Source organism: Corvus moneduloides, chromosome 4 (assembly GCF_009650955.1).
Source record: "Corvus moneduloides isolate bCorMon1 chromosome 4, bCorMon1.pri, whole genome shotgun sequence".
In the NCBI taxonomy this organism is placed as follows: domain Eukaryota; kingdom Metazoa; phylum Chordata; class Aves; order Passeriformes; family Corvidae; genus Corvus; species Corvus moneduloides.
Genome location: NC_045479.1, coordinates 58,121,181 through 58,134,054, shown reverse-complemented (window position 1 = coordinate 58,134,054; position 12,874 = coordinate 58,121,181). Strand labels below are relative to the sequence as shown.

Sequence of the window (12,874 nt, the reverse complement as noted above, 5' to 3'; positions counted from 1 at the left end):
AGGGATTTGAGGGATTTTCCTGGGGAGTAGCCCTTGTATTGCTCCTTTTTTGTTTTGTTTTCTTTCCTCAGGAAATTGGTATTTTCTTTTTTTCCACTACTGCTAAAATAATTATTCCATTTGTTACTTGTATAGCAAACTGTAGTCTGAGATTCAAGTGTGACTCTTGAGAAATGTAAATATATTGGGTGGTGTATGGTGTATGGGAAAGTCCAGTCCTGTTTTTTAAGCAATGTTAACGAAGATAACACAACAATACGGGGGTTTTGGTGAACCAATATTTTCTTTTTTACCATTGTAATATAGTTGAGATTGTAGCTGGAGGAAAAAGGAGCCAAACTCAGCTTGAAGTGCTGGGTGTGTAAAGCAGGGAGAAAACTTTTTTGTGACTGGGACAAAGTTTCACTCAAGGCTGGGCAAAGCGTCAGCCTGGCAAACACTGAAGTATGAGTACTGATTTTAATTTTCTGTCAGTCCAAGAAAAGCATGAGACTATGTTTTCACAGATTTTTTTTTTTTTTTCTCTGAAATTAATAAATGCTGATTTGCCTGGTCTGGTTAATTTAGAAGCATTACCCAGATACCTTAAGTGCTAAAGGTTTCTCCTTTAAGAAACATACCCATGCTGTAATTGCATTGTGTGCAATGCCTCCCACATAGTGACTTATTTAACATTCTTTTAAAATGCTCAGACAACTGTACTTATATATATCTGTCTAATGACATGGCCTGTTTTGAGGAGATTTTGCAGAATTTCAGGCTATTTTTTTACACTATTTACCATTTTACTGCTTTTTTTCTTCTTCAGTCTTTCAGGGTTTCATGTCTGTGTTACTGTAAAAAATCCTTAAAGGAAGAAGCATTCTGTCTCACTTAAAATATTTCATCCTGCCTTGTAGGAATAGAAAGCTGACAAATTATTTTAGAAAGACAGAAACCATGGCCGTACATGAAGGACTTTTAACACATTTTACATTCTCCAGCAATTATAACCATTCTTAATGTGGGCTGCAGAGAGCAAACTGAAGCTCTTTAGCTTGTTGGATAACTTAATTACATCAGTTTGTTTATATTTGTTCTTGAAACATTTCTGCTTTCTTTAGCAATGAGAACTATATCCTGACTGTAAATTGCTTGTACTGGCATAGTTGTCAGACTTTTCTTGACAGGTGCTAATCTCCACAATAGCATTTTGACCCTTTCCATATAATTACTTCAGCAGTGTATGTTTTCCTTCCTCCTTGTAGTTTCAATAAGGACACTGAGTAGTTTAGTGGAGTTGAATGAAAGTCTGCATGGTACAACTGAGTGTTTTTCTTTATGAAGAACTTTTAAAATATCCAATAAAAATGAATGGTTTAAGCATAAGATATTTAAATGAAAGCATATAAGAGAATTAGTTAACATTGGATTTAAGCTATATATTGTAAGCAGTTTGCAAAATAAGATTTACATTTACTTTTTTTTTTTTTCATGTTAAAACCTGGTGTTTTATTTTACTTTCAGTAAGAAAACAAAGAGAAAAAGTGTGAGGAAAGAAGTAGCAAATAATTTAATCATATGCCTACCACATTTGTTTATTAAGTAAATATGTATAAAGGATACATGTGAGATTACCTCACTACCTTCATAAGACTTGAAGTAGTTTTCTGATGTCAGAGTTATCCATTTACATTATAATTTTATAAAAAGTTAGGAACACTATGTCTCATTGCACATGATGTTAGATTGTTGATTTCCTGGCAAAAAGATTAATTTCCTATTGGATCCTAATGAGCTACATGGGCTTGCTGTTTGTAACTCAGCTGTGTGGTCGAATTTCTAAGTTAAATGCTTGGACATTTTAATTTGATTATTGCTTGTGCAGAAGGATAATTTCCTGCTGTCCCAAAGAACATTCAAATGAGGCACCAGTTTGACTAGCTGGATCAGATTAGCTGATAACACCTGTCTCCTGAGACAAGTTGACAGTACAAGTTCATACACCAAGCATCTCTTTTGTATGCAAGACAATTGATTTAAGGTGAATGACATGAAAAATTAATTAAAGTTCAAACCTAATTTATTAATGCATGCTCTTCCCATTTTTGCATGTTTTGTAATATTTGCTGTTTATTAATTTTTCCAGAGCTAAGTTTTAACAGAAAACTGACATAATCTTCACTTCATACAAAATTATATAATTACTACCTGTCTTTTTCTGTGCTCATTTTCCTTTTACTCACTTGGAGTTACTGATGGTATCTGGTATGTTAGGCTGTTATGACCTATTAACACAATGTATTTTTATAGTTTCAGTTTTACTGCATGGCTATTGTGTGTAGAACTTCCATGATGTCCAGCTGAAACTTATTACCAGAACCAAATTCTCCTTCAGTCCCATTCATAAATATGAGATTGTATGTTGCAACAGTCAACTGAATTTTTTTTCATAAACAATGTTAATTTCATGTTAATTTAATTTTAGTTCCTATGCTGAAGTGGCCCTGTCTTAATTCTTAGATATTTTTATATACATTTGTGAATTGAGGCAGTTTGGTAGTAGCATTACATTGCTGCCATATAAATGGTGCTAAGAAACAATGAATGCTTGTTCTGAGATGAGTGGGAAAGAGCTGTTTAAATGTCTATTTTCATGAATATGTTTTTTTCAGGAAGTAAAGAATGGGTGACACAGGGTGCCATTTTTCCACACTTAGGCTTTTGTGTGGAAATACAGGTCGTCCTGTGGCTAATCCGTTCCCCTACGTCCAATCTGTCCTTCAGTGTTTCTAAAAGATGAATAGAGCTGTGAACCCAGAAAAGGGTATTGTGATATATAATTGCAGTCCCATGGCTGTCTGATCTTCCTGCAAAGCAGTTTAACATACTCTAGTCAGCTGCAGTCGGTATGAAGGAGTGTTTGATATTTCAATATCTAAACTTTTTGCATACACTATTGAAAATTAAAAGTAGCCAAGTACATTCACTACCCATATCTGGGTTTTAAATGATTCATTATCTATTATTGTTTAACACATTATTCAAAGAGAAATGAAAAATATTTGAGTTTATGTTACACCCCATGAATTGTGGGGACTCCTTTGCTCCGACAAGGACCTCTTTCCCGTTGTTGAACATTTTAACCATTCAAACACAAACATTAACCAATAATGGGGAAAGGTAAAGGATACAGTTTCTAAATGTGTCTTTGAATCTCACAGAAAGTAGGGCAGTTAGGGAGTAAGTTCAGATGGGTATGTGTACATGGCAGCCAGGGTGTGTTACAGCCCTGCATATACTATAAAGCTTCGTTTATGTGCTGATTGCTCATTAGGAGATAGAAATGTCTTATTTATTAAAAGGTGCATTGATTTTTTGAATGGTTTAGGAGATTACGGTGATGTTAGCCTTATTTGGAGAGGGACTACACAGAAGCATAGAGTCAGTCTCAAGAATCTTGCATAAAGTATAGAGGATTGAAATATTCTGATCCCAAAACCATATTCTTAATCCGTTGGGTAGATGCTCAGTAGTAAGCTCTGTAAAGTAGCGTGATTTTCTGTTGATACACTGCAGTAATTAAGTAGAGAGAAGAGAATTCCAGTACTTCTTTTATAACCAGATGATTATGGCTAAAAACCAGAATTTAGTATCATTTGTGCAGATTTAATGTATACTTATATCTATCAATAAGGTAGCTGTTTAGCACATTTTTCACAATTATATTTTCTTTCTTTTGCCTTGGACAAAAATTAGCAATTGTTGGTTACACTTGTAGGCACTTCTGTGTCAATCCTATTTATAGGAATCAGTGTCACAATAGTGAAAAATACTACAACAATATACTATTGCACTTTTAAAAGAGCGCATATTGCACATAATGACTTGGTTAAGTTTTATACTTAATGTCTTTTTTCTGTCACATTTTATACAGATTTAAATATTTTAGCCTGCTCTAAAAGTACAGGAAAAGCTTTATGCATGTTTTTGTTTTTAACGTGTACATTTTGACACTGACAATAATAAGGCACATATTCTATTTAGCTGTGTAACCCCAAGCAACTCTGCTACTCCTCTGCTAATGTTTGAAAATGTCTACTGACAGTATACCCAAGATGATTTTTTAAAGAGCTTTCTGTTCATATAACCTGATGGCTTGAGGAAGCTGGTATTGCTGATGTTTACTGCTGTGTAAAACATTTTGAGGAAAGGAGTTCTTCTAAAGTTCATCTTCTAAAATGTTTTGAGCCTTTGGCCCTCAAAATTTTCCTAGAAAGTATTTGAATGTGACTTAGTATGACAGATAATATTGCCAGCCTTTCATTTTTCTTTTATCTTTTAAACATTAAAAAATACTTGAACCAGTTAAGCATAGAAAGATGATTGCTTTTAAGAATGTGGGAAGAAAAAATTTTGGTTTCTTTTACAATTATTTTTTCAGTTTGCCCTTTTATGCTTTACCTGTGTCTCAAAACAGTAAGATACCTTGCATACCAGATGTGCTGCATATGTTACCTATATATAGTAAAACTGAGTTGAGGACAGTGTGTCCCAGCTGCATGCTTCCTGAAGGGTTTGTTACATTTAATGCACTGTAGTATAATTTTTTGTACTGTCTATCTTCCATACATTTTTGGGGGATGTTGTGAAGAGGCAGCTATGAACGATATTATCAGTGCAGGACATCAGGGTAGAGAGAGGCACAGAATGCAGAAGTGGAAGGTTTATTCTTCCCATCCAGGAGACAAAATTGGCCGTTGAAAAGCCCTAAGCTTGAATAAGGGCTACATAGGAAAGAAAATGTGAAAGGTATCCAATCTTTCTTTGTATTTTTTATATGGTTTTATGGCAACCAAATAGAATTAAGACCCAGTTCAGTGGCTATGTGATAGTGTGTGGCACACTGGAGCTGCAGAAAAATGAGAAGAGATCCTGCTTTGAGATAAAATAGCTTTGTACTTGAAATGTTTTGACGTTTCCAGTCCGTTGTTGTTTTTTGTTTCTTTGTTTGTTTTTTCAATAAGATTAGAGAGCTATAGCAGTGAAAGGAAGCAATGCAGACAAATTTCTCAATCATTTTCTTTTCAGGGAGGCAGGAAAGGTTTTCTCTATGCGGCGTCTGCTGTGCTGGGATGTACCAAGAGGGGGAGCCTGACAGGTTTTCTACCCACGGGAGGAAGCTTTGAAATAGTCTTTCACTTTGGGTGTTTAGTATGAACGACTTGCATGTCTTCACAGGGAATTGCACCATCGATGGTATAAACCTACTTTTCTCGACTGAGCACCTTAAAAAAAGCCATTAGTAAGAGGTGTTTCAGTAGCCTTTTTACGATTGCCTGTTTTCATAGCCCAGGAGCACAAGTGACGAATTATTGACCTTTCTCAGCATTTATCAGCACTACCTGTTCCTAAAGGCAGTACTATAGACTGATGTGAGTCACATCATACAAAAGTGCATGCTTTTTAGATCTGTTTGTTAATACTTACTTTTCTCATTTCTTAGAAGGCATACACTGAATCAAATATTAAACTGCCAAAACAAGACACACACAACTGAGACTTTTGAAGCTGAACTAAAAAGGCCAAGTGAAAAAAACCCAAAAAGATGTATTTAAAAATTGAGTTCAATATATATTGCTGAGAAAAGCCATATTTTTTTAAATTCACTAGTCAAAATAAAGATAAAATTATTCTCTTTGCACATATATTTTAGAAAAGTTTTTTATAATCATATGAAAAAAACACACAACACAATTGTACTAGTTAAAATAACAGTATTTGTTGTCTGGGAGTATTTAAATATCCCAGCTGGAATTGGTCACTCAGCTGAGTATGACTGACCAACTGGGGTATCTATTCCATGCAATATCTTCATTTTAGCAAAGATTTGTTTTTCTTAGAAATTATATCCTCTTGCTACTTATAACCCATAGTGATAGTAGGTTCTGTTTAATAACAAAATCCTATTATTTGCCTAAATGTACTTTCTATGCTTGTTCTAGAAATCCAACACAACATAATGAATCTGCCTATTCATTATATTTTACCTTTGGCACCACATCAGTTCACAAGTAAATCTTACTCAGAACAATAGATCTTCCAACTAATTTTTGTTAGTCTTGTGAAAAGCAATGAGTAACATGTTTGGAATATGTCCAAACAGCAAATTAACATATAAATATCGAATACAAATATTTTCTTAAAGCAGACAGTGTACTAACATGTGTTTTCATATGAGGATGTATTTTTTTTTGATGATATAAAGGAAAGGAGATTGTATTAATTTACCAGGTGAAAAAAATTTATTTGTAATAGACAACTATTTTCTGGAGCTCAGCTTCTTTCTAATGTGCCACAAGGCTATGGGGTGTTTCAAAATCTGGATGTTTAATTGCAGTCACACATGAGAAAAGATTAAGTTGATCCGTAGGAGAACAAAGGGAATAGCTAAATCTTTAGGAGATATGACCTAGAAAAAAGAACTAAAGACACTAGTGATACCAAGTTTAGAGAAGAGATTACTAGTATGATAAGAGATGTCAGTGGGTAAAATTCTACCTTGAGAATACTAAACCATCCTTTCTGTAAAGTGGGAAGATCACAAGAAACAATGAATGCTAACTGATTTGAGGGAAATTTAGGCTAGACATTGGGAAAGGTTGCAGCAGGACAGATTTGTGCTGATGCATTAGGGAGGACTTGCCATTGGCAAGAGCAGTTAAGCATTGGAGTAGATTTTCTTGAGAAGTTGTGGAATAGGAGAGTTTTATTTTCAGATTAAAATGTTGGGAACAGTATTCTTAAGTGGAAGCAGACAGGTGGACTATGTGACTTCTTAAAGTCCCTTGAAGTCTGATTCTCCAAAATGTGCACTTACCTAAAACCTTCAAAGGTGAAAGATATTTAAACATCTAACTTTAGGGCAATTTTCTGTTGACCGCCGAAGTGAATAGGCTCATAAGAAATTATCCTAAGATCTGAAAGTATCAGAGAACAACAACAACAAAAAAATCTCAAGAAATCAGCCAGTGTTTTAAGTATTTTAATAGTTAAATCATACCTTTTTTTTGAGTTGCAAATGTAATTTAAAACAAAAACAAACAAAAAAAGGGAACAGAAAATATAATGATTCATGTAAATAAAGATCACTTTTTAAGTACTGTTTATGTTGCAAGCTATTTTGGACTCAAAGATGTCCTGAATCAGAACCGTGCTCTGTTTGTGCTTCTTCATATGCAAAGAGCAGTGAAACAGGGATATTAGTCTAATTCACATTCTGGTATTTCTTACAAGATGAGGATTTGTGTTAAGGATTGTTTGTTTCTGCCAGTCTGCTCTTGTTACCCCAGCATGTGAAGGGTTTATATCCAGGTTACCCTATGGCTACTCTGACCTGTGGTGGAGGAAGCACAGAACCTGCCCCACAACAGGGTGAGCTGCAAATGGCTTTGTAAAGTTCTCTATTATCATGTGCCCGTTTTGTGCCATGGGTGATTGAAAGCTTTGTGTTCATTGCAGTCTGCAATGGTGTGTATCTTGATGCAGTACTGTCCAATTTTTATGGTGTTTGTATAGTTCCAAATCCAGTAGCAAAAGGAGAATTAGCAAGTTGTGCTGACAGAAATGCTTGTGGGTTGATGTAAGGATAGGGAGAGATCACTCACTAATTCCCATCACAGAAAAATTCTTCTTAACAAATAATTAATTCAGGGAATAATTAATTTAATTTATTGCCAATGAAAATCAGAGTAGGGTCACAAGAAACAAACCCAAATCTTAAAACACCTTCACCTCATGACTTTCTTCCTGGGCTTCACTTTGCTCCCAATTTTAATTCCTTCTCCCCTGAGTGGTACAGGGAGATGGGGAAGAGGAGTTGCAATCAGTTAATCACACATCGTCTCTCTTGCTCCTTTCTCTTCATACTCTTCCCCATCTCCAGCATGGGGTTCCTCCTATGGGAGACAGTCCTCCACAAGCTTCTCCAGCGTGGGTCCTTCCATAGGGTTAGTCAACCAGGAACAGATTGCTGCAGTGTGGGCTCCTTTCTCCCTGGGTCCACAAGTCCTGCCAGGAGCCTGCTCCATTGTAGGCTTCCCATGAGGCCACAGCCTGCCTTGGGCATCCATCTGTTCCAGCATGGGGGATCTTTCAGAGGCTGCAGGGGGATTTCTGCTCTACTGTGGATCCTAATGGACTGCTGGGGGACAGCTGCCTCACCATGGTCTTCACAGGAATCTCTGCTCTGACGCCTGGAGCACCTTCTTCCCCTTCTTCACTTGGTGTCAGCAGGGCTGTCTGTTTCTCTCACATATTTTCAATCCTCCTTTTTGAATGCTGCTGGTGTTGCATAGATTTTTTTTTTTTACCCCCACTTCTTAAGTATGTTGTCCCAGAGGTTCTGTCACCATCACTGATGGACTCAGTTGTGGCCAGCGGTGTGTCCATCCTGGAACTGGTTGGCATTGGCTTCCTTGGACACAAGGGAAACTTCCAGCAAGCTTCTCACATGAGACATCCCTAAAGCCCCCCAGTCTCTCCCCAAACATTGCCATGCAAACTGAATATATTCGTAGTCCACAGCTTGTGCTTGGAGCAAGTTCTGTGTGGAATTTTTTTGTGTCTATGGAACAGTTATGCACTACAGAGTTGTTCTACTTAGAGGTGTAGAAGACCTGGGTACTAGTCATTGTTTTCTTGAGCAGCACTAACATTTCTTAAAAGACAGGAAATAAGAAAGTTTTCAGAAGCTACTGTATTGCAAGTTGAAATTTCTTTGTCCCTTTACACTAGGTTTTGAAAAAGCACTTGCATTTTGTGTACTTTTGTGCTGACTGCTAATTAATCCTGACAATGATGTTATATCTTATTGAAATTTGCTACTGTTTTTATTGTATTAAATTACACTTTTTTTCTGCATTATTCTTTCAGTACAAATTTATGGCTTTAAGGAAGGAAAAAACCAAACCTCTGCTCCATTATTCAGAGTTGTACATGTTTTGGAGATGTGCGTTGTGAATCTGGGAATAGATTTAGCCTCAAGGGAATCAAACAGTTATTTGAAATGGTCAATGCTTGGGTATCACCTTGCTTACGGCTATGAACTAATTGAGATTAAACTAAAATGGTTGTGAAGATGCTTTCTTTTCTTGTGCATCGGCAGGTTCCATTATCTTTTAATCCTTTAAAAGTATTATTTAGTCATTAAGAAAAATGAATGCCCTTTTTTATTCCTCTTTTGTTCTAGCTTTTGCCTTTGTTTTTATAATACATGCTGGTAGATGAAGTAAAGAGTCTTCAGCTTCATTTATTGTGAAAAAATCTTGTAACTGTTTTAAGCATTTTTGTGTACTTGGCTATAAAACTATATAGATTGTACCAGATGCTGCCTTATCTTATTTTATAGAATTATAATAGATGCTGATGAGTTTTAGATGCAAGCCTTTAAAGATAAAAATCACTTTGCTGTGTGTTATTTTCTTTGGTAACATATAGTAACGGCCCCATGTTGTTGAATCTTTTCACCATTCTATTATTTTGATTAACATTTTAGTAAAACTTTTTGTATTTTAATATTCTAATAAGTTCTATGTCTTCTCTAAAGACTACTAAAACACTAAACATGTATTTTAGCTCTTATTTAGCAAGTAGTGGAAGGATTTTCAGGTGGGCTGAAGACCCAAGAACGCCCATTATCTGCAATTAGAGACTGTATGATAAAACATGGGTTGAGCATTTTCTTGGCCATGTCCACTTCCTAATTTAATGTCAAGGCCCAACAGATTTATTATAATTACTGGTTAATTAACAACTAGACAAATATCCTTTTGTTGTGAGATATAGACATCACTTGTAGTGTTAAGTATTTATAAAAAAAGGCATTATATGCTTAATTAGCAGCAGCTTTTCCTTTGTGTTGCACTTTTGAGCACAAAAGCATCTTGCAAACCACTCGTGACTTTTCACTTTTAACTGAACTTAAACTTTGGTAACAGCCTTAAGAAAGTAAATCTGTAAGGTATGAATGTTGAGGGGAGCAATGTGATTGATATTAGGAATGAAATTTTGTCTCCTTTGAAATTGAAGCTGAACTTCTTGCTATTTTCATTTATGCTCCTGTTTTAGCTGTGCTGGGCAACATTGAGGTTTTGCTTTGGTATATTTCTGCCTTGGTTTATTGACTTGGGAAAGTGTTCTTTCCATCTGTAAGGTGTGTGAGGTAAATGCCTTTGGAAGATAATCCCTACTGAAACTCTTTTCAAATCAACTGATTAAAGCCTGTTCTTAACTGGGAAGGTTCTGCTTCACACTACAGTTCATTGTCCCATGCTTGGGCACTCCAGCTCCTGATGACAGTGTTTTCTGATGGTAAAGCAAGGTTATTTTCCTTATTCCACAGACCCTAAAAATTATGGCTTTTGTGCAACTACATGCTCCAATGCAGTGAATTATTAGTGTCAGTAGTGCTTCTACTTAATTAGGCACTTAGGCCTTATCTAGAGCTGGAACTATATCCTTGCAGTCACTTAACAAATCTAGAGATGCTTGCTGTTCACAGAAGAAGTGCAAGAAAAAGATTGTTAAATTATACATGAGCAAGTAGTTAAAATAACAGAAGTTATGAAATATCATTTCTCCTCAGTCTCTTCACAGGCATAATGCATTTCTTCATCTAGAATTGCTGAATTTCTTTAGTAGTTCTTGTCTACTTTTAGTTTCTGTCTTGCATGCTCTCCCAAGAGAATGCAGCTTCATTCTGGGCACACACATGGGAACATGGACAGAAAAGGAGATGGTTAAGGGATCTCTTATGATTCTGAACACCATGCTTTTTTCCCGTAGTTTTTAGGCTCTCTTAGAAGTAAATTCCATGCTCGCTCTGCCTGTGTGCTTGTATAACTATAAGTATAGCCTTGACCGTCCCTCTACCCATTATAAAATTGTTATGGTCTAATTTTTAGTTTAGAATACGGCTGGCTGCATGATCTGTTTATGCCCAGTTTACTGGGCATTAGGGTTTTGTGTATTAGATAATGAATTACCATTATCCTGATTTAATTGTGTTAGAATATAGTCTGATTTTTTTTATAGTACTGGCAGAGAACTAGGATGAACCGGGACTTTGTGCCCTTTTTCTAATTCATTCACCTTTGGTGATGACTCGGTTGCAAACTTCCAGACAACTGGTCCCTTGGGAAGACAGCACAGATCACAGAATCATAGAGTGATTTGGGTTGGAAGGGACCTTAAAGATTATCTATTTCCAACCCCCTTTCATAGGCAGGGACACCTTCTACTAGACCAGGTTGCTTAGATGCCCATGCTGGGGAGACCAAATTTTATATGTAGCTAAGCTCCTACTTTTTCATATGCATTTTATTGTATTGACGTGTTTTAAAGTTTTCTTCTTCACTTTTGTGAGCTCCATTATGATAAGAGCTAAAATGTATTAGATTTATAATAATTCTTAATATTAAACCCAGTTCATAGAAATGATGCATGTTTCGTGATGGTGTAAAATGAATTGAAAGTCTCTATTTGTTACTGGTATTTTAATGAGTAGATTGGAAATTATTCTGAGTTCACAAGTTGAGATTTGCAAGTCTCTTTTTCCGCAGACAAGAAATGAGAGTCAAATTTGAAGGAGTAGCTTTTCTGTCTGATTCATTTTAATGCTATGACTCTCTGACATGATGATAAAGATGTCAGATCTATCTCTAGGCTTACATAATTCCTGTAATGTTCTCTGTAAAGGGAACTGCAGACACCTGTGCATCTTTAGGCAGACGGTTTCTTGAATTCAGTAAGTCTTTCCAGTACTAGAGAGGCATATTGAAACACAATTTTCTTCATAAAAAAACCCAGAAAAATCATACTTTCTTTTCCAGATTTTTTAAAATCTCTGGTAAGAAAAGAAGAAAAAAACCCAAACCAACACTAAAATGGGTTTTCAGTGGAATTAGCAGTAAAAAAAGCAAGAAAAGGACTGAAATGTGCAGCATATTTTCATTTTCTAGAAGTTTATAATTGTAAAAGTCAAAGAGAGAAACCTTTTCCATAGAACTCATTTGTTTGATTGCTTTCTCCTGCACTTATTTATTGTTGCGGTTTAAAAGTCAAGGTTAAGCAGAGATGTGCTTACAGTGATTTAATCCCAACTTCTCACTGTAGCTTCATCTTTTAATATAAACTGTAGGCATTTAAAGTATACAGCTATTCTGATTCATATTCTGATATAAAAAAAAATGTACAAACACAAAGGAAATAACAGAGTTTGTATCAAAGTCTCAATGTTAATTTACATGTTGAAAAAACAAAAAGTTGCCATAGTAACCTATAGGTTGCAAAAATTTTCTAAATCTGATGTATTAGACTGAGGGAACTCTTAACTTGCATGACATGTTTCTCTAGTTTTGTGAATAAGAGCATAATTCTGTGTATTTGGCCACAAATTTGTGCAAAACATGAAAAAGTATACAGACATTAGTAAGTTATGCAAACTGAGTCTTTTCCAATCAGCTTTCTAATTATGTTGTTTCTAAGATAATTGTTGTTTTGGATCTTTTTACCTAAAAAAAAATAGAATATATAGGTGTTTTTCAGTATAAGATTTTGTTGCATCTCTGTTGCTCAGCAAGTATGCAGTTAATATTGATGATTTTTAAACATGCAGGACATTATATTCTCTCTGTTCCCATAGATTTCTTTTCAATTCTGTTACAATGGCTAACTTTTTTCTCTAGAACAAACTTTCCAATAATATTTTTTTATGAAACAAAAATTGGTGCTTAGGTGAACAGATGAAAAGATAGAATTAATAACAGGATTCATTTTTGCTATTTTAAAAGGACAGTTTTAATACTATGCACTGTGAGTATTGTAAACTCTCAGT

General features: G+C 35.4%; 1 protein-coding gene across 11 annotated transcripts in view; it reads left to right on the top strand.

Moving 5' to 3' along the window:
• Window positions 1-12,874, top strand: part of TAFA5 (TAFA chemokine like family member 5) — a 524,263-nt gene that overhangs the window by 115,090 nt on the left and 396,299 nt on the right. The window lies entirely within an intron of this gene.